Genomic DNA, 19,267 nt, shown 5'->3' on the forward strand with positions numbered 1-19,267 from the left:
AAAGTCTGGAAATATTAAGGACAATCACACACTCCCAGTGGGGAATCTGCACTAATGGAGCATGGGGGTCATGGGCAGGGCTATAGCACTGCTGCTGGTTCTCTTTGACTCATATTACCCAAGCTCACTGCTAAAAATCATCTTTGATATGTGTCAAAATCACATCACTCACCAACAGATTTTGGGACAGTTTTCTTTTGAGATGTTAGTATTTTAGTTTAGGAGAGGATTGGTAGGATATGGTGTGCCCCACTAGAAATAGTTGTGAAAAAAGAATTCAGTATTGCTTTGAAAAGGGAATTGGATAAATATTTGAAAAAGTAACATTGAAAAGGATACAGGGAAACGGCATGGCAAGGGGCAAAGTGGATAGCTCTTTCAGAAAGCGAGAGCTGGCCTCCTTCTGTGAAGTCAAATTCCCCAGACAAACGTCCACTTCTTCCACTTCCTGTTGCACTTCTTGTTACACTTCATCCTCTTTCTCCACTTCCTCATGTTCCTGCTCCTCTGCTTTTCATTTGATCGGACTGTTCCCTCATAATGGCCAGGCTGTGCAGCATGCTGCATTTTACCACAAATCTTCATATCTGCTCAGCTGAGTACTGCAGGGCTCCTCCAGAGCAATCGAGGCAGTGGACAATCTTCCTTGTGGCAGTAGGCCATCACTCTGCCCTATATGTGTGCATGGGTTCCAGACCAGAATCATGAGCCATGTCATCTGTGGATAACCCTTGTCACCCAGTAGCCAGCCTTGAACTTGCCATGTTAAGTTGGTTTAATACAGGGGGCACAAAGGACTGCTGCAGAATGAAAGAATCATGACTACTGCCAGGATACTGGGCATTGACCTGCATGATGCTCTGCCTGTGGTCATGCACCAGCTGCATATTGAGGGAGTGGAATCCCTCTCGGTTCATGAAAATGGCCGAGTTTACGTGAGGTGCACTCAAGGCAATATGCGCGCACAATGGCACTCTGCACCATGCGGAAACCTGCAATCCATGCATCCATCGTGCTCCCTCTGCCTGCTTGTCTCTGGCAAAAGGGAATGAGATCAAGCTGTCTCTCGTGTATAGAGTACTTCCGTGATCTCCCTCATGCAATAGTGCTTTGCAAACTGTGGGATGTTGCTTAGATCTCGAGTAACAGCTTGGAAGGAGTCAGATGCATAAAAATTAAGAGCCACAGTCACCTTGATAGCCACATGCAATGCAGTCCTTGACCTGCTTTGAGGCTGCAGTTGTGGCTGCAGCATATGGCAGATTTCAGTCACAACCTCTTCAGTGAAGCGAAAACATCTCGAGCATTGGTCCTTGCTGAAGTTAAGGTAAGAGAATTGCCCTCTAAAGACCCTGAGTAGATTTGGCCTCCTGCTTTAAGAGCCCTCTCCTCCAGCAGCTTGTCCAGCTCTGTGAGGCCTTTCTTCATTCTCCTGGTCATAGGCCGCCTTCTTGGAATTGAACAACAGACCACCCGTGTCTGGAAGCAACTGTTTCAGCACAAGCTTTGAAATGAACAAGAAAGTACTTCAGCACCGGCCAGACCATTCCCTATAGACTATTGAAAGTTGAGGCAATAATAGGAAAGCTCCAAAAATACGTGCAATTGCATCAGCAACTGGGAGATAGAATCCAGGAACTGCCAACCTGTGGGTAGTGCATGATACCTTTAAGTAGTGCTTGTGGGAAGTCCTTCACAATGTTTAACATTGTGTTCAGCTGTACATAAATAAGACAGCGTAGGCTGGAGCATTGCATTCGAAAATGATATCAAATCAGCGTTGCATACTAATGTCAAAATCTGCCTGCTCTGAATGCTGCTGACAGGCATTAAGGCTGCGGAAGCAATCCCCTTTATCAAGATGGCGTCCAGCACACTTCCCATTAAAGGTGTACGTGTACCTCTGAGATGCCATTTTCGAGCATTAGGAGCCCATGTAGTGCCTAAAAAACAGGCGTTACACAAGACAATTTCTGTCTGATAAAATGTAACCACTAGAGAATAATATAACCACCAAAAGCATTAATCAATAAAGTAAATACTTAGCTGTAACTTACAGCAGAGGGAAAACAGCGCATCAACAGGCTCTGAATCACGGCTCTCAAATGTCATGGCAGTAATTCCATGAGATTAATTTTCGTTTACATCCTCTTTTCTTACTCTCCCTATGCTTTTGCAAACACTTTATTGTGTAAAATCAGAAACAGGTGAATAACTGCAAGATGGATATATGTCTGAGGAGAGTTGCTTGCCATAAATACAGCGGCCCCAATATTACCTGGCCATTCCAGCTGTTTCCCGCTGTAACTCGAAATGCTGGATCTGGGCCTTGCACTGGAGTTTTCAGTTGGCCTTGTGTAGGGGCAGTCAAGCAAAGCCACTGACTCAAAGTGGGTAGTGCTGAGAGCACGTAACTTTTTCAGTCTTAAAGGGATCTAGTTTACATTTTGCAGTCAGTACACCAAGTGAGGTGAGGAGTATCAATCTCCTGAAGAGAAGAAAGGAGCCTCACCAGTGGAAATAATTTTTCACTCATCACCCTCTCAAACCATTCCAAAATTTGAACATTTCTACTGGATTATCCCTTAACCTCTGATCCAATGGCTTTATTTTTGCATATCCCTTACAATTAAATCCTCGCCTCCTTGGTGCCATCCCAGTAATTCTACATTTCTATAATGAGTTGTTCTGATGAAATGTCATGGACCTGAAATGTTAACTTTGTCTGTCTCTCCACAAATGCTGCCAGACCCGCTGAATATTACCAGCATTTTCTGTTTTTATTTCATCATCACTTCCTTATGCTTTATTCAGTGCCTTTATATATAAAAACAAAATCTCACTTGCATTTTTCATGGCATTTTCCACAAGACCCTCCATGCCAGGCACATCCCCAGAAACATACAACTTCATACTGCCAGTACAGGCAAGATAAAGAGCCCTCAGCTTTACCATCTCATGGAGGTTGCAGGCCAGTAGAATCACAAATGGCTCATGAGGAAATATCGCAGCTAAACACCATACTTACTGCTTCCATTAAAGAATCACTTTATTGTGCGTGAGGCAGATCATGCCACGCCAAGCTCATGAGTCACAAGGTGGAATAAAAACAGCCCCTCATTACTCTGAACACACTCACTGCACACAATAACAACAAACTACTTCACTTATGGATTGCAGTTAGACCGTCCATCTTTAATATGCTGATCAGAACAAATGCCAGCAATATGGAAAATGGTATCAGAGCACTGACTGAACATAATTGGAGGTTTGAATTGGTGAATCCATTGCAATGACTGTTGTAAGGGCCATGTGCAGAACTCAGGAGAAAAAATTTGTTTTGAGAGCCTCTGCATCAGTCTCCCTTACCTTAGAACTATAGAATTTTACAGCATAGGAAGCTATTCATTCCATCTTAGACTATCTCAGATCCTTGCTAAAACAATCCAAAAATAATCCCACTGTTCCATTCTCTGCCCATGTGCCAGTATCTTTCTCTGTTGCTATCCTTCCCTCAACATTTCCCTGCGGCAAAACATTCAATGTTCCAATGCTTTTGTAAAGGTTTTCACCAAACCGCTCTCCTAATTCTTAGCAACAGTTTTAAATTGATTACTCCTTGTCACTGACTCCCCAACCAGAGGAAATCGTTTTTCCATATTCCACTCTAAGGCGAAATTTAAATGTTGCATTTGCATTTATTTTCTAGATGTATCCCAAAATTTTTTGAGATTTGATTTGCTGCATTTCCAAATATTTTTGGAGCTGGCAATGAAAATGGGTATTGCCCTTATTGCAGTGAAATTTTGCCTTCACTCCAAGGGTGATAATCTGTTTACCCGATTGTTGTAGGACCCGCCCAATTCTCATTTCTGTGGATTTCAAAAAATGGAATTTGTTTGAGTTCTATATCCGATGGAGATCCACTCCACCAGATTATGCCACATACTAAAGAAAAAAATTCACCCCTTTCTCTTCTAAAAAGAGACAATTGGAAATTAATTATTTCTCTTTATATTTTAAAACCTTTTTCTTCCAGTAGCAACAAATAAACTATCACTGAGAGAAAAAAACGTTTTAATTAATTTTCTTTTTCAAATCGATTACGCATACGACCAGACAATCATATGAATTAGGAGCAGAAGTAGGCCATTCAGCCCGTCGAGCCTGTTCCACCATTCTATAAGATCATGGCTGATCTGTTTCTGTCCCATCTACCCCCAATAACCTTTGATTCCCTTGCCTAACAAGAATCTATCTACCTCCGCCTTAAAAATATTCAATGACCTCGCCTCCACCTTCTGAGGCAGAGAGTTCCAAAGTCGCACAACCCTCTGAGAGAAACAATTTCTCCTCATCTCTGTCCTAAAAGGGCGGCCCCTAATTTTCAAACAGTGCCCCCTAGTTCTGAACTCACCCACAAGAGAAAACATCCTTTCCACATCCACCTTGTCAAGACCATTCAGGATCTTATATACTTCAATCAAGTCTCCCCTTGCTCTTCTAAACTCCAGTGAAAATAAGCCCAGTCTGTCCAACCTTTCCTCATAAGACAACCCGCTCATTCCAGGTATCCATCTCGTAAACCTCCTCTGAACTGCCTCCAACACATTTACATCCTTCCTTAAATAAGGGGACCAAAACTGCACCCTGTATTCAAGATGTGGTCTCACCAATGCCCTGAAAAACTGAAGCATAACATCCTTACTTTTATTTTCAATTCCTCTCATGATAAAGGATAGTATTCCATTAGCCTTCTTTATTACTTGCTGCACCTGTATACTAACCTTTTGTGACTCATACACGAGAACACCTTGATCCCTCTGCACCTCAAAATAATGCAGTCATTCCCAGTTAAAGAAATGCTCTGCTTTTTTATTCTTCCTGCCAAAGTGAACAACTTCACATTTTCCCACATTATACTCCATCTGCAGGTTTTTTGCCCACTCTCAACCTATCTATATTGTTCTACAACCTCCTTGTGTCCTCTTCACAAAATACTTTCCTACTTATCTTTGTGTCATCTGCAAATTTAGCTACCATGCCATCGCTCCCCTCGTCGAAGTCATTGATATAAATTGTAAAAAGTTGAGGCCCCAGCACAGACCCCTGCGGAACTCCACTTGTCACATCCTACCAATCAGAAAAGGACCCATTTATGCATACTTTCTGTTTTCAGCCAGCCAGCCAATCTTCTATCCATGCTAAGATGTTACCCCCTACACCATGAGCTCCTACTTTGCGCAATAACCTTTTATGTGGCACCATGTCAAATGCCTTCTGGAAATCCAAGTACAGTACATCAACAGGCTCCCCTTTATCCACAGCACATGTCACTCCTTCAAAGAACTCCAATAAATTGGTTAAACATGATTTCCCTTTCACAAAACCATGCCAACTATTCCTAATTACCTTGAGTTTTTCTAAGTGCCCAGCTATGGCCTCCTTAATGATCGATTCCACACCTTCCCCACAACACACGTCAAGCTAACTGGCCTATAGTTACCTGTTTTCTGTCTCCCCCTTGCACCCCCCCCTCCCCCACCCACTCACACTTCTTGAATAGAGGGGTTTATATTTGCTACTTTCCAGTCTGATGGAACCTACCAGAATCTGGTGAATTTTGAAAAATTAACACCAATGCATCTACTACCTCATTAGCCACCTCTTTTAAGACCCGAGGATGAAGTCCATCAGGACTCGGGGACTTGTCAGTCCACAGTTCCATCAGTTTGGTCAGTACCGCTTCCCTGGTGATTGTAATCTCACCAAGTACCTCTCTTTCTTCCACCTCTTAATTTATAACTATTGTCGGAATATTTTTTTATCCTCTATAGTGAAGACAGAAGCAAAATATTTGTTCATTTCATCCGCCATTTCCTTATTATCCACTATTAACTCCCCATTCTCACTCTCTAGAAGACCAACACTCACATTACGTTTTTCCTTTTTAAATACCTGTAGAAACTCTTGCTATCTGTTTTTACATTTCTAGCTAGCTTCCTCTCATACTCTAATTTATTTCTCCTGATTAACCTTTTAGCATTCTCTGCCATTCTTGATATTCTGACCAATCATCTGACCTGCCACTCATCTTTGCACAATGATATGCTCATATGCTATATACCTAGTAGGAAATAGAGGATTTCAACCTTATCATGTTGACTATAAGATCATTCCAGAGAGGGCTGTAGGCTGCAAATTAAAAATTGTGTGTAATCATTTCAAATGTGTTCTCCCCCCTCCCCAAGCCTACAAGTGTGGAATGTGTCATGCGAGGCCCCCACCTGCCAAGAATGAAGCACATTAATTTTGTCATCAACATTGATTTTTAACTGTTGTTGGAGCGAGGAAATAACTTGTTAAATAGATCAGCCGTGGCTGGAAAAAACATTTACATACTAACAGACATCGAAGGTGAGGAAGTGCATTCCAGGGCCTGCTAAGGAGGATACAATCCACAAGGGCCAGGACTGGTTAGACCAGCTGGTCACATAACTAACTGCCTGTTCCAGGGTTTTCTTTTGAACTAGCCACAGAGAGTTTAAACTAAGACAAGACTGTTTGCTCCTGGTCTGAGAAGCTATCTCCTGTCTGCTCCCATCTCTTTCTCACAAGCCTCTGAATCCACTGAAGACACATGAACCCCAAGAGAGAAAAGTCTCCTACAGCAAACAAGGTTTAAGAAGAATACTAGGCCCCAACGAAAAGCAAGATCTAACTCCAATCAAGGGCTCTATAGGGAGCTCAAAGAACCATAACAAAAACTCTTCAGATATGGGGTGGCACAGTCATGCAGTGGTTAGCACCGCAGCCTCACAGCTCCAGTGACCCAGGTTCAGTTCTGGGTACTGCCTGTGTAGAGTTTGCAAGTTCTCCCTGTGACCGTGTGGGTTTCCGCCGGGCGCTCCGGTTTCCTCCCACAGCCAAAGACTTGCAGGTTGATAGGTGAATTGGCTATTGTAAATTGCCCCTAGTGTAGGTAGGTGGTAGGGGAATTGAGGGAAGGTGGGGATGTGGTAGGGAATATGGGATTAATGTAGGATTAGCATAAATGGGTGGTTGATGGTTGGCACAGACTCGGTGGGCCGAAGAGCCTGTTTCAGTGCTCTATCTCTCTATTGCCTCACATTTTTCCACTTTATTTTCCTTCTACTCTTTGCTGTCTTTATTTGCATGTGTGTATCACATATGCATGCTAGCGTGGGCGCGTTGTGTCTCCATAGGCATTTACCAAATTAGAGTTTAATAAATTTCAACTTTTCTTCTTTAAACCTAAGAAAACCTGTTTGTGCTGGTTTCTTTGCCTTATAATTGGAAAGTGGCAAACAAGGATTCACCAAGGGGGAGCTAAAAACACGGTGTGTTTAAAATTAAACCTGTTACAGTTAGACCAGGTGAAGGCTGAGAGGGAACCTTAGATACCTTTCTCACCTGGTTGGAATTTTTGCATCCAAAATGCTGAATTTTGGTTAGTTTAAAACACTTTGAAGCACAGTTGATATATCTTTCATCTGTAAAGGAGAAGATAAAATGCTATTCGGGTTTTTAATAGACAAACCAATTCTCCAAAGGCTACCTCAACAGCGGTTCTCCAACATTTAATGGTCACATGTAAATTGGGCGTTGGTGTGGATTGTGCCTATTGGAGCCTTTGGTCACTTATAATTCTTCTTCTTAAACTCTATCTGTGCAACTCGTGTAGTGATCAAAATCTGAGAGTAAGTTGTGCTTAGTCTGTTGAGGCCCTGTTTAAGGCCAGTTAAGGGCATACTGTCCAAGTTTTTGCAGCCTTGGAATTTTTGCATACATCTGAGAACAGTAGTATAGTAGTTGTGCGACTGGACTAGTAATCCAGAGGCCTGTACTAATAATCAAGATCACCATGGCAGTTGGGGAATTTGAATTCAGTTAATTAAATATATATATCTGGAATAAAAAGCTAGTATCAGTAATGGTAGGTATGAAACTACTGGATTGGAATAAAAATCCAACTGGTTCACTTAAGTACTTTAGGGAAGGAAATCTGCCATCCTTACCTGGTCTTGACTTTATATGAGTTCAGACCCACGGTAATGTGGTTGACTCTTAAGTGCCCTCTGAAATGGCCTAGCAAGCCACTCAGTTGTCTCAAAACCATTACGGCAGACTGCAGTGATTCAAGCAGGTGGCTCACTACCACCTTCTCAAGGGCAATTAGGGACAGGCAATAAATGACCTTGCCAGTGACACCCACATCTGTGAATGAATTGATTTTTTTTAAAAACACATATAGCTAACAATAAAAGCTGGTGCAGCAGAGAGAATCAGCAGATCTCTAATTTTGAACGAACAGATGTCTTAAAGGAAAAAGAGAAGCTGGAAAGAGTAACTGGGGACATCAGAGGGTGTAGCAGGAAGAAAGATTTGCATTTCTGTAGTGCCTTTCATGATCTTAGAATGTCCCAAAATGTTTTACAACCAATGAAGTACTTTTTTTTGAAGTGTAGTCACTGTCGTAATTAAGGAAAAACAGCAGCCAATTTGAGCACATCAAGGTTCCATAAATAGCAATGAGATAAATGATTAGATCATTTGATTTTTAGAAGTTGGTTATGGGATAAATGTTAGTCAAAAGATGGAGAGAATTCCTCTTCTTCGAATAGTGCCATGAGATGGCAGATGGGACCTCGGTTCTAATGTCTTATCTGAAAAGTGGCAGCTTCAACATTGCAGCACTCCATCAGTACTGTACATTGTTATTCTTGGCTCAGTGGTAGCACTTTCCCCTCTAAGTCAGAAGGTTATGGGTTCAAGTTCCATTCCAGAGATTTGAACTCTGGCTGACATGTCAGTGTGCCAGACTGTTGGAGACGCCATCTTTTGAATGAGACGTTAAACTGAGGCTTAGTCTGCCCTCTTAGGTGAATGCAAAAGATTTAATGCCATTATTCAAAGGAGTTCTCCTGGTGTCCTGGCCAATATTTATCCCTCAACCAACATCACTAAAACCGATTATCTAGTCATCACATTGCTGGTTGTGGGATCCTGCTATACACAAATTGGCTGTCGTGTTTCCTACATGATAACAGTGACACTCTTTCAAAAGTACAACATTGGCTGTAAAGTGCTTTAGGATGTCCTGATGTGCTGAAAGGTGCTATATAGTGCAAATGCTTTTTTTATAAGGCTTAATTTCATAACTTTAATCACTCCTTAATTGTATAAAATATATAAAATAATCCCTGTGAAATTGATTACAAACAAAGAACAAAGAAAATTACAGCACAGGAACAGGCCCTTTGGCCCTCCAAGCCTGCGCCGATCCAGATCCTCTATCTAAACATGTCGCCTATTTTCTAAGGGTCTGTATCTCTTTACTTCCTGCCCATTCATGTATCTGTCTAGATACATCTTAAAAGACGCTATCGTGCCCGCGTCTACCACCTCCGCTGGCAACGCGTTCCAGGCACCCACCACCCTCTGTGTAAAGAACTTTCCACACATATCCCCCCTAAACATTTCCCCTCTCACTTTGAACTCGTGACCCCTAGTAAATGAATCCCCCACTCTGGGAAAAAGCTTCTTGCTATCCAACCTGTCTATACCTCTCATGATTTTGTACACCTCAATCAGGTCTCCCCTCAACCTCCATCTTTCTAATGAAAATAATCCTAATCTACTCAACCTCTCTTCATAGCTAGCGCCCTCCATACCAGGCAACATCCTGGTGAACCTCCTTTGCACCCTCTCCAAAGCATCCACATCCTTTCGGTAATGTGGCGACCAGAACTGCACGCAGTATTCCAAATGTGGCCGAACCAAAGTCCTAGACAACTGTAACATGACCTGCCAACTCTTGTACTCAATATCCCGTCCGATGAAGGAAAGCATGCCGTATGCCTTCCAGACCACTCTATTGACCTGCGTTGCCACCTTCAGGGAACAATGGACCTGAACACCCAAATCTCTCTGTACATCAATTTTCCCCAGGACTTTTCCATTTACTGTATAGTTCATTCTTGAATTGGATCTTCCAAAATGCATCACCTCGCATTTGCCCTGATTGAACTCCATCTGCCATTTCTCTGCCCAACTCTCCAATCTATCTATCTTCTGCTGTATTCTCTGACAGTCCCCTTCACTATCTGCTACTCCACCAATCTTAGTGTCGTCTGCAAATTTGCTAATCAGACCACCTATACTTTCCTCCAAATCATTTATGTATATCACAAACAACAGTGGTCCCAGCACGGATCCCTGTGGAACACCACTGGTCACACGTCTCCATTTTGAGAAACTCCTTTCCACTGCTACTCTGTCTCCTGTTGCCCAGCCAGTTCTTTATCCATCTAGCTAGTACACCTTGGACCCCAAGCGCCTTCACATTCTCCACCAGCCTACCATGGGGAACCTTATCAAACGCCTTACTGAAGTCCATGTATATGACATCTACAGCCCTTCCCTCATCAATCAACTTTGTCACTTCCTCAAAGAATTCTATTAAGTTGGTAAGACATGACCTTCCCTGCACAAAACCATGTTGCCTATCACTGATAAGCCCATTTTCTTCCAAATGGTAATAGATCCTATCCCTCAGTATCTTCTCCAGCAGCTTCCCTACCACTGACGTCAGGCTCACCGGTCTATAATTACCTGGATTATCCCTGCTTCCCTTCTTAAACAAGGGGACAACATTAGCAATTCTCCAGTCCTCCGGGACCTCACCTGTGTTTAAGGATGCTGCAAAGATATCTGTTAACGCCCCAGCTATTTCCTCTCTCGCTTCCCTCAGTAACCTGGGATAGATCCCATCCGGACCTGGGGACTTGTCCACCTTAATGCCTTTTAGAATACCCAACACTTCCTCCCTCCTTATGCCGACTTGACCGAGAGTAATCAAACATCTGTTCCTAACCTCAACATCTGTCATGTCCCTCTCCTCGGTGAATACCGATGCAAAGTACTCATTTAGAATCTCACCCATTTTCTCTGACTCCACGCATAACTTTCCTCCTTTGTCCTTGAGTGGGCCAATCCTTTCTCTAGTTACCCTCTTGCTCCTTATATATGAATAAAATGCTTTGGGATTTTCCTTAACCCTGTTTGCTAAAGATATTTCATGACCCCTTTTAGCCCTCTTAATTCCTCGCTTCAGATTGGTCCTACATTCCTGATATTCTTTCAAAGCTTCGTCTTTCTTCAGCCACCTAGACCTTCTGTATGCTTCCTTTTTCCTCTTAGCTAGTCTCACAATTTCACCTGTCATCCATGGTTCCCTAATCTTGCCATTTCTATCCCTCATTTTCACAGGAACATGTCTCTCCTGCACGCTAATCAACCTCTCTTTAAAAGCCTCCCACATATCACATGTGGATTTACCTTCAAACAGCTGCTCCCAATCTACATTCCCCAGCTCCTGCCGAATTTTGGTATAGTTGGCCTTCCCCCAATTTAGCACTCTTCCTTTAGGACCACTCTCGTCTTTGTCCATGAGTATTTTAAAGCTTACGGATTTGTGATCACTATTCCCAAAGTAGTCCCCTACTGAAACTTCAAACACCTGGCCGGGCTCATTCCCCAACACCAGGTCCAGTATGGCCCCTTCCCGAGTTGGACTATTTACATACTGCTCTAGAATACCCTCCTGGATGCTCCTTACAAATTCTGCTCCATCTAGACCTCTAACACTAAGTGAATCCCAGTCAATGTTGGGAAAATTAAAATCTCCTATCACCACCACCCTGTTGCTCCTACATCTTTCCATAATCTGTTTACATATTTGTACCTCTATCTCACGCTCGCTGTTGGGAAGCCTGTAGTACAGCCCCAACATTGTTACCGCACCCTTCCTATTTCTGAGTTCTGCCCATATTGCCTCACTGCTCGAGTCCTCCATATTGCCCTCCTTCAGCACAGCTGTGATATCCTCTTTGACCAGTAATGCAACTCCTCCACCCCTTTTACCTCCCTCTCTATCCCGCCTGAAGCATCGATATCCTGGGATATTTAGTTGCCAATCATGCCCTTCCCTCAACCAAGTCTCAGTAATAGCAATAACATCATACTCCCAGGTACTAATCCAAGCCCTAAGTTCATCTGCCTTACCTACTACACTTCTTGCATTAAAACAAATGCACCTCAGACCACCAGTCCCTTTGCGTTCATCATCTGCTCCCTGCCTACTCTTCCCCTTAGTCACGCTGACTTCATTATCTCGTTCCTTACAGGCTTTAGTTACTACCTCCTTACTGTCCACTGACCTCCCCATTTGATTCCCATCCCCCTGCCACATTAGTTTAAACCCTCCCCAACAGCGTTAGCAAAAGCACCCCCAAGGACATTGGTTCCTGTCCGGCCCAAGTGTAGACCGTCCAATTTGTAATAGTCCCACCTCCCCCAGAACCGGTCCCAATGTCCCAAAAATCTGAACCCCTCCTTCCTGCACCATCTCTCAAGCCACGCATTCATCCTGACTATTCTTTCATTTCTACTCTGACTATCACGTGGCACTGTTAGCAATCCTGAGATTACTACCTCTGAGGTCCTACTTTTTAACTTGGCTCCTAACTCCCTAAATTCTGCTTGTAGGACCTCATCCCGTTTTTTACCTATATCATTGGTGCCTATGTGCACAACGACAACTGGCTGTTCACCCTCCCCCTTCAGAATGTTCTGCAGCCGATCTGAGACATCCCTGACCCGTGCACCTGGGAGGCAACATACCATTCGGGAGTCTCGTTTTCGACCACATGTAATTAAAGCACTTAAAAAGAGTTCTGCAGAGCAGAAATATTTAGTAAGGAGAGTGAAAATGAAAAGGAACTCCTTGAGTATAAACTTCCACTCCAGTTCAGGGAAGCTCCTGCTGATTACCACAACTGCCCACCCTCAGCTGATGAATCAGTACTCCTCTATGTTAACCACCACTTGGAAGAGGCACTGAGGGTAGCAAGGGCACAGAATGTACTCTGGGTGGGAGACTTCAATGTCAATTACTAAGAGTGGTTCGGTAGCATTACTACCTACCAAGCTGGGCAAGTCATGAAGGACATATTTGCCAGACTGGGCTCTTACATTCCGGGAGCGGAGCGGAGAGGACCTGTGGGGAGAACGCTGAGAGCGGAGCCGATAAATCAAATCCGAGGATCGAGGCCCAGTCTCTTCCGGGAGTGCAGCAGAGAGGAGCTCTTCCAGCGCGCCGGAGTTTTGAAACAAAAGCTAACAGTGACGTCACAGGAGAGCTGCAAGGTGATTGGTTGGTGAGTCACTGCTGTTAGGGAATAGCTCTAAATCGCTGGGTAAATATCTCCGGTCTCCAGTAAGAAAAGTTTAAAGTTTATTTCAAATATAGTAAATAGTGTTTTTTTTTTTAGGGAGTTCTGTGGTAACGAGGACCAGGGAAGAAGGGCCCTAGAGTAACTGATATTATTGGACATTAAGATCTTCCAGAAGATTTAATTTAATTTAATTTAAAGGGTTAAGTCATGGCAGGAGAGCTCAAAGCCGTGGTGTGCTCCTCGTGCTCCATGTCGGAAGCCGGGAACATTTCCAGTGCCCGGAACCTGCATGTGTGCAGGAAGTGTGTCCAGCTGCAGCTCCTGGAAGCCTGGGTTTCGGAGCTGGAGCGGCAGCTGGGGACACTGTGGAGCATCCACGAGGCGGAGAGTATCGTGGATAGCACGTATAGAGAGGTGGGCACACTGCAGGCTCAGACCCCACAGGCAGGAGGGGAATGGGTGACCACCAGGCAGAGCAAGAGGACTAAGGCAGGCAGTTCATGAATCTCCTGTAGCTATTCCCCTGCAAAACAGGTATACTGCTTTGGATACTGTTGGGGGGAATGGCCTCTCAGGGGAAAGCAGCAACAGCCCAATTCGTTGCACCACAGTTGGCTCTGCTGCACAGGGGAGGAGTAAAAAGTGTGGGAATGCAATAGTTATAGGGGATTCAATTGTAAGGGGAATAAATAGGCTTTTCTGTGGCTGCAAAAGATGGTTTGTTGCCTCCCTAGTACTAGGGTCAAGGATGTCTCAGAGCGGTTACAGGACATTCTGAAGGGGGAGGGTGAACAGCCAGTGGTCGTGGTACACATTGGTACAAACGACATTGGTGAAAAAAAGGATACGGTCCTAAAAGCTGAATATAGGGAGCTAGGAAGTAAGTTGAAAAGTAGGACCTCAAAGATGGTGATCTCAGGATTTGGTTCTGTCTTCACAAAGGAGGACACAAATATCATACCAGAAATGTTGGGGAACACAGGGCTTAGTGAGAGAGAGGAACTGAAAGAAATCAGTATTAGTAGAGAAATGGAGTTGGGGAAATTGATGGGTTTGAAGGCCGATAAATCCCCGGGGCCTGATGATATGCATCCCAGAGTACTTAAAGAAGTGGCCCTAGAAATAGTGGATGCATTGGTGGTCATCTTCCACGATTTTATAGACTCTGGAACAGTTCCTACAGATTGGAGGGTAGCTAATGTAACCCCACGATTTAAAAAAGGGAGGTAGAGAGAAAGCAGGGAATTATAGACCAGTCAGCCTGACATCGGTAGTGGGGAAAATTCTAGAGTCCATTATCAAAGATTTTATAGCAGAGCACTTAGAGAACGGTGGTAGAATCGGGCAGAGTCAGCATGGATTTACGAAAGGGAAATCATGCTTGATAAATCTACTAGAATTCTTCGAAGATGTACCTCGTAGAGTTGATGAGGGGGAGCCAGTGGATGTGGTTTATTTGGACTTTCAGAAGGCTTTCGACAAAGTCCCACATAAGAGATTAGCGTGTAAAATTAAAGCGCATGGGATTGCTGGTAGTGTATTGCGATGGATAGAAAATTGGTTGGCAGACAGAAAACAAAGAGTAGGGATAAATGGGTCTTTTTCTGATTGGCAGGCAGTGACTAGTGGGGTACCGCAGGGATCGGTGCTAGGATCCCAGCTATTCACAATATACATTAATGATTTAGATGAGGGAACTAAATGGAATATCTCCAAATTTGCAGATGACACAAAACTGGGTGGGAGGGTGAGTTGTGAGGAGGATGCAGAGAGGCTTCAGAGTGATTTGGACAAGTTGAGTGAGTGGGCTAATGTATGGCAGATGCAGTATAATGTGGATAAATGTGAGGTTATCCACTTTGGTAGCAAAAACAGGAAGGCAGATTATTATCTGAATGGCTATAAACAGAGAAAGGGGAATATGCAGCGAGACATGGGTGTTCTCGTACACCAGTCGCTGAAGGTAAGCATGCAAGTGCAACCGGTGGTAAAAAAAAAAAGGCAAATGGTATGTTGGCCTTCATAGTGAGAAGATTCGAGTACAGAACCAGGGATGTCTTGCTGCAGGGCCTTGGTGAGGCCACACCTAGAATATTGTGTGCAGTTTTGGTCTCCTTATCTGAGGAAGGATGTTCTTGCTATAGAGGGAGTGCAGCGAAGGTTTACCAGACTGATTCCTGGGATAGCGGGACTGACATAGGAGGAGAGATTGAGTCGGTTAGGATTATATTCGCTGGAGTTCAGAAGAGTGACGAGGGATCTCATAGAAACCTATAAAATTCTAACAGGACTTGACAGGGTAGATGCAGGAAGGTTGTTCCCGATGGTGGGGGAGTCCAGAACCAGGGGTCATAGTCCAAGGATACGAGGTAAACCTTTCAGAACTGAGATGAGGAGAAATTTCTTCACCCAGAGAGTGGTGAGCCTGTGGAATTCGCTACCACAGAAAGCAGTTGAGGCCAAAACATTGTATGTTTTCAAAAAGGAGTTAGATATAGCTTTTGGGTCTAAAGGGATCAAAGGGTATGGGGCGAAAGTGGGAACAGGCTACTGAGTTGGATGATCAGCCATGATCATAATGAATGGCGGAGCAGGCTCAAAGGGCCAAATGGCCTACTCCTGCTCCTATTTTCGATGTTTCTTTGTGGTAGATGGTGAGAGAACCAACGAGGGAAAAATCTACTTGACTTCATCCTCACCAATCTACCTGTCATCTGTCCATGACTGTATTAGTAGCAGTGACGACCGCAAAGTCCTTCTGGAGGCAAAGTCTCGGTTTCACACTGAGGATACCCTCTGTTGTGTTGTGTGACACAACCACTGTATTGAATAGGATAGATTCAGAACAGATCTAGCAGCTCAAATCTGCACATTCATAAGGCTCTGTGACCATGAACAGCAGAACTGTACTTCACCACAATCTGTAATTTCATGGTCTGGCATATCCCTCACCATCAAGCTAGGTGACCAATGCTGATTCAATAAGGAGTGTAGGAAAGCATACCAGGAGCAGCACCAGGCACACCTAAAAGTGAGGTACCAACCTGGTGAAGCTACAACACAGGACTAGAATCATGTTAAACAGCAGAAAGCTAAGCAATCACACAACCAACAGATCAGATCAAAGCTCCACAGTACTGCTACGTCCAGTCGTGAATTTAGGGTTGGCAGCATTGCTGGCCTTGCCAGATATGCTCACATCCCATGAACAAAAATGGTGCTGGACAATTAAACAACTAATGAAAGGATGGGAGGTGGCAGCTGCACAACCATCTCCATCTTCAATGATGGGGGAGCCCAGTACGTCAGTGAAAAAGACAGGACTAAAGCATTTGAAATCATCTTTGATCAGAAGTGCAGAGAGGATGATCCATCTTTGCCTCCTCCTGAGGTCCCCAGTATCACAGATGCCTGTCTTCAGACAATTAAATTTACTGCACATGATATCAAGAAATGGCTGAGCACACTGGATACAGCAAATGCTATGCGCCCCAACAACATCCCAGCTAGTACTGAAGACTCGTGCTCCAGAGCTAGCCACACCCCTAGCCAAACTGTTCCCATACAGCTACAACACTGGCATCTACCCAACAATATGGAAAATTGTCCAAGTATGTCCTGTCCACAGAAAGCAGGACAAATCCAATCCAGCCAATTACCACCCCATCAGTCTACTGTCAATCTTCAGCAAAGTGATGGAAGATATTGTCAACAGGGCTATCAAGCAGCACTTACACACCAATGCTCAGTTTGGGTTCCACCAGGACCACGGCTCCATGCCTCATTACACCCTTAGTCCAAATATGGACAAAAGAGCTGAATTCCGGAGGTGAGATGAGGTGAGTGTGGCTGCCCTTGACATCAAAGCTGTATTTGACCAAGTTTGACACCAAGGAGCCTGAGTAAAATTGAAGTCAGTAGGAATACCAAGCACAAAGGAAAATGGTTGTGGTTGTTGGAAGCTAATCATCTCAGCCCCAGGACATTGCTGCAGGAGTTCCTCATGCTGCAGTCCTAGGCCCAACCATCTTCAGCTACTTCATCAATGACCCTCCCTATATCGTAAGGTCAGAAATGGGGATGTTCGCTGATGATTTCACAATGTTTAGTTCCATTTATAACTCCTCAGATAATGAAGCAGTCTGTGCCCACATGCAGCAAGACCTGAACATCATTCAGGCTTGGAATTTTGGGTCCATACAAGTGCCAGACAATGTCTATCTTCAATAAGAGGGAATCTAACCATCTCCCCTTGACATTCAATGTCCACCACCACCATCAACATCCTTGGGGTTACCATTGACCAGAAACTTAACTGGACCAGCCACATAAATATTCTGGCTATAAAAGCAGGTTAGAGGCTGGGGATTCTGTGGGAGTAACTCACCTCCTGACTCCCCAGAATCTGTCCTCCATCTACAAGGCACAAGTCAGGAGTGTGAAGGAATACTCTCCACTTGCCTGGATGAGTGCAGCACCAAGAACACTCAAGAAGCTCGACACCATCCAGAACAAAGCAGGCTGTTTTATTGGCACCAAATCCACCACCTTAAACATTCACAACCTCCACCACTGGCGCACAACAGCAGCAGTGTGTACCATCTACAAGATGCATGGCAGCAACTTGCCAAACCTCCTTCAAAAGCACCTTCCAAACCCGCGACCTCTACCGACTAAAAGGACAAGGATAGCAGGAGCACGGAAACATCACCATCTGCAAGTCCTTTTCCAAATCACACGGCATTCTGACTTGGAAATATATCACCTCACTATCGCTGGGTCAAAATCCTGGAATTCCCTTCCGAACAGCACTGTTAATGGACCTACACCACACGGACTGCAGCACTTCAAGACAACAGTTCACCACCACCTTCTCAAGGGTAATTCAGGATGGACAATAAATGCTGGCCTAGCCAGCAACGCCCACATTCCATGAATGAATTTAAAAAAAGACAGCTTCAAACCAGTAAAAAAAAATGTTAAGGACTGATATCAGGAAATCAATTTTTAAACAGTTATCAAAATGTAGAATAAACGTCCCATTAGCTTAACCCCAATAACCCTTTCCTCTGACATTGGGATCAGCCTCATTGTTCTCCTCTACATTCCTCTGTGTGGGTGGCCCACCATGTCACTGAAAGCAGAACCAGGTGTAGCCTGACCAATAAACTGTATAGCATGAACTCTCGGTATGTAAATTCAGTTGATTGGCAACATAACCCAACATCCTATTGTTTTTAATATAAAAACAGAAACAGCTGGCAATACTCAGCAAGTCTGGCAGCATCTGGGCAGAGAGAAACAGAGCTAACTGTGACAAAGGGTCATTGACCGGAACAGTGGCTGAATTTTACCAACCCACAGGTGGTGGGAACAGAGGCATGGGGCTGGTAAAATGAAAGCTGCATCGGACATTCATAATCTCTGACACACTGTCACATACGGACTTCACATATACCTACACTACAGTCTTACTGGAATTAAATGGTTGGGGAGGATATAAATAGATTTGTTATCACAAAGAGTTTGATTCAGTGAAATTATTTGAGGTTGAGAAACGTCTCGAGTTTTTTTTATTCATTCATGGGATGTGGGCGTCGCTGGCTAGGCCAGCATTTATTACCCAGCCTTAATTGCCCTTGAGAAGGTGGTGGTGAGCTGCCTTCTTGAACCGTTGCAGTCTATGTGGTGTTAGGAACGGTGTTCCAGGATTTTGACCCAGTGACAGTGAAGCAACGGCGATATAATTCCAAGTGGTGTGTGGCTTGGAATGGGACGTTCAGTCACTGGTGTTCCCATGCATCTGCTGCCCTTGTCCTTCTAGTGGTAGAGGTCTAAGGAGCCTTGGTGCATTGCTGCAGTGCATCTTATATATGGTACACATTGCTGCCACTGTGCGTTGGTGGTGAAGGGAGTGAATATTTGTACATGGAGTGCCAATCAAGCGGGCTGCTTTGTCCTGAATGGTGTCGAGCTTCTTGAGTGTTGTTAGAGTTGCACCCATCCAG

The 19,267-nt window shown here is 44.1% G+C and overlaps 1 protein-coding gene across 2 annotated transcripts in view; it reads left to right on the forward strand.

The window, feature by feature from the left end:
• Window positions 1–19,267, forward strand: part of stac (SH3 and cysteine rich domain) — a 152,403-nt gene that overhangs the window by 113,607 nt on the left and 19,529 nt on the right. The window lies entirely within an intron of this gene.

Source organism: Heterodontus francisci, chromosome 5, assembly GCF_036365525.1.
Source record: "Heterodontus francisci isolate sHetFra1 chromosome 5, sHetFra1.hap1, whole genome shotgun sequence".
NCBI lineage: Eukaryota > Metazoa > Chordata > Chondrichthyes > Heterodontiformes > Heterodontidae > Heterodontus > Heterodontus francisci.